We start from the raw sequence: 4,076 nt of genomic DNA on the forward strand, positions 1-4,076 counted from the left end.
TCTTCATCTGAACCCTCCTGCTGCAAGGGCTTGGTTTGCCCAGGATCCGGCCCTGTGAACACAGCCGGGCTCGTCTGTGGTCACAGCTGCAGAGTGTTTTCAGGGGCAAAAGTGGTGGCTTCTGTCTGCGCCAGCCAGGACACCCGGACTCCTTTCCGGAGCTGGGAACAGAGCCATATCATCTGGCTGCTGGTACTGCCAATGGGTCCCAGTAACCCACAGGCAGCATGTGGGACCTGCTGGATGGCTGCGTGTGGCTCATGCAGCATCTGCTCCAGTTTATGTCCTGGAGCAGCCACTGCATGCAGCAGCCATGTGCTACCGTGGGGCCATGCTTCTCTGGGTTTCTGGGGCTGTACAATACAGCCCTATGCCAGCGGCTCCAGAGCCATGCACCACAGCCTGGGATAGGTCAGAGCAGGAGCCAGCTGCACACAGTACCCACTCCAGCCATTCCAGGACACGTGCTGGGTCTGGAACATGGGACCGATCTGGCCGACAAACTGGCCCAGTGCCACTCCCTACGGTTGAGCAAAAGGTATGGACTGAAAAAAGAAAGGATTTGGAAAGAGATGATGAAAGTGATTAGAGGCAGAGAAATTGAAACAGCTGTTCAGTTTAGGCAGGGTGTTAATAAGAGGGAAAGTTATAGAGACATATAAGTATATACATTTTTTGGTCTGGATGGAGTACCTCTTTTACCCTAATCTACCATTTCTTATAATATCAAAATACGGTAAATATTTCAGTTAAACTGAAAATAACCAATTTAAACCTAATGAAACAAGGTAGTGTATAAGTAAGGTGGAATGCAAATTCATAGACATTTACCAGTTTAGCAAATGCAAATAGGATTGCGGATTTATATGGATAAAAAAAATCTACAGTAACTTAGACAATTAAAAAGAAAAGAGTTAATGGATTTAAGAATTTCTCTTAGGAACAGATATTTTCTCATCATCATTTTCTTGCATCTTCCTCCAGAGTAGTGTCCTTGGCAGAGAAAGGGATACTTAACTAGATGGACCAGTTGCACAAATCCTGTGGCCTTAAGTCTCCAGATTTGAAACTCACATTATCTTAATCTTTAAGTATTATGGAATTATACATTTTAATATTGATGCCCTTTCCTTAGGGGGAATCAGAAAACTACAATTGTGAGTAATTGATGTCTTCTTCCTCTTCCTTGGTGTCCAGCCAACTGAGGACTTCCTCTCCTGCTCAGGGAATATTGAGAAAGACGGGGCATTCGCCACTATGGGCATACTGGACCCCTGCTGTCAGGCTGAAAGCACATCAGTGCTTAAAAGGTGACTGTTCTGCTAAAAATCCTGGCAGCATACATGAGGACACCATGAAACTGAGACAACTGTGAGCTGATTTCCAATCAGTGACATGCTTGGAATGGTTCAAGTGTTAAGTCTGTCTGCCCTCATAATGCAAGCATCCCTTACAGAGAAAAACTGCTGATCAATATTAGAAGACACGATAGAGATCATCTAGCAGATTAATAATAACAGGCATATTAAATCCATTTTGAAGTCAAGACAGTCTGTGGTAGATTAAAAGTGGAGATAAAGGTTGAGATAATCGGGATCTTTAAATAGTTTCTGAATCAGTTCTGGATTTAATAAGGCAAAGTAATTGTTGCCTACTAAGAATCAGAAGGTTTATTCTGTCCTTTATAGAAAGCAACAGCATTTGACCTCTAAGTAAATTTGGAAAGTTGTCGATGAAAAAGTTTAAGTGGAAGAAAATAAGAGACAGAGGGATTTCTTGTTTTACTTATGTCATTTAAAACAGGTAATAAAAAGGAAAATAATAAAAAGGGTGATGATCCTTTTGGCCTGTATATCTGTATTTTATGCCTGAACTGTTTCTTCCAAAATAGATGCACTTCTTTCTACTTAGAGACTGTAGAAGTTGACTGCAGCTGTCAATCCTAAAAAACTGTTTATTTATTTGACTTGGGTTGTATAGTCTATTTCCTTAAGAAATGCTTCTTTTCCTTACTTTATTTTTCTTACCTTTTCATTACAGCTGGGATTTTAGGAGGGATGTGTTTTAAACCACATTGCCATGTGGGACTCTTCTCAGGTATCCCGTGTCTTTAGAATATGAGCCTTCACGTAGTGTCCAGTACCTGTGATTACAAAGAGGGTGTTCTGAATTTACACTGGCATGCTGCCAACTGCACAGGTAGACGCAACTGTACAAGAACCAAAAATAAAAATATTCTGATTTTTTTTCCCCTATAGAGACAGTCTTACAGCACTTTTTAAAATGGGAAAAGTATAATGCCCTCTCTCCATGCATCTTGTTAGAACACAATTGAAGAGATTCTGGTCAAACTTCAAAATAATAACAACCAATTTGCCTCCCCCCACCAAAAAAAAATCCCTTTATTGATACCTCTTCTTCATCATGTATTGTTGGACTGCAAACTTGGAATGTACAACTGTCAAAACAGGTATTGTCTCCTTATTCAGTGGTTGTTCTGAATGACTGGTATGAGATATACTTAAAGAGGAATTATAAAGGTACACTGAAAGAGGATATTATGTCCCTAAGATTAATAATACAAGTTGTACTTTATATATTACAATGCTTTTATACTTACTCTACAGTTTTCATCTTAAAAACTCAAAATTCCTTAAAAATAGAGCTGATTGAAAGCTTTTTGCAAAAAAGGAGGCAGAAAACTGGGTGTTTTAATTTTTTTTGGGTCAAAAAATACCTGCTTCCACAGGATATTTATTATTTTTGGTTGGAAAATAATATTAGAAAAACTTTAATGTTTTTGGTTTTAATTTTCCCAGCAAAACAAAAACAAAGTAAAACAATCAGCTGTCTTTATTATCATTAATTGATTCTCAGAACAGCCCATTTAAGAGTGATCTATTACACCTAGTTTATAGTTTGATACACTGAAACATAGGGCAGCTACATGGCTTGGTCCAGTAAGTACATTCATAGAGCCAGGAATAGAGCTCTGCCCCGATTTGCTGATTTGCTCTTACTACTGTATAGTAATTTATCTAAAGGGACACCAATATCAGAGTGTAATAAGAAAAACAGAAGGAGAGTGAGCAGTTTTGGTAGTGACTGCCATTAAAGCCCTCGGTCAATTTTCTGCTTTTTATGAAGAAAGGAGTTCTCTGTTCCTTTGAGTAAAAATAAAAAAAAGCTCAGTAATTTGAATGTATAGCTGAAACCAAGTAACCAAACAGTTGTCAAATCTTAGTCCATGCACAAAGTAAATTAACTAAAATCTTAGGAAGGGCACAAAGTAAATACACTGAAATAATAGAAAAATCGTCCTTTTATTTTTTGCTTGGGTTGTTATTAAAACAATTATAGGTAAACGGTTAAGGCAAAGGAGTTTGACTTCGTGAGTTGTCTCTGCCCCTTTAAAACTGTCCAACCATTGATTAATGGGTTTTTTTTCCCCGAAGTAGCAGAGTGGCTTATTATGCTAAATAATATATTTATCTTTGAGACTTCCTGTTGGTGGCTTTCAAAGGCTACCTCACATTGCCGCTAATGAAAACTGATTAGGAGAAAAGGTATCTGATTCTACCTAGTGCTTATATGAGGCACTAGATAAAGTCACTGGCTGGCTGACTTATCTCTAGGGATATTTATCTAACTACTTCAGTTCATGTCCCTTCCTTACTGAAGAATTCCTTCTTTAGGTTTGCCTGTGTATGCTTTTACCATTTTGTTTTGAGTTGCATGAAAGGGAGTAAGCAATTAAATTAAAGCCTGTTCCTTTCCTGACTCAGCACATGAAGGCTCCTACTATCCCACCAAGTTGAGTCACCAGTACAACTAAAGGAAATCCCGGAGTCATTACCATCTGGCTTTAATTCATGTACAATCAGAGTCAATCAGTCTAGACAGTTTCAGGGTGTAACTACATCTCCTTATATGGTATTATTACCCTCTCCCCAAACCTGGGAAAAGCAGGAAAACAGAGGGGTTTAGGACCATATCAGGTTTTCTATTGGTCTCGTAACTGTTAATACTACTTACTGTCTGTGCCTTGATCAAAGAAGGTTTGACAGTGGATTACC

Source organism: Crocodylus siamensis, chromosome 4 (assembly GCF_052110815.1).
Source record: "Crocodylus siamensis isolate JL-2025a chromosome 4, ASM5211081v1, whole genome shotgun sequence".
Taxonomy (NCBI): domain Eukaryota; kingdom Metazoa; phylum Chordata; order Crocodylia; family Crocodylidae; genus Crocodylus; species Crocodylus siamensis.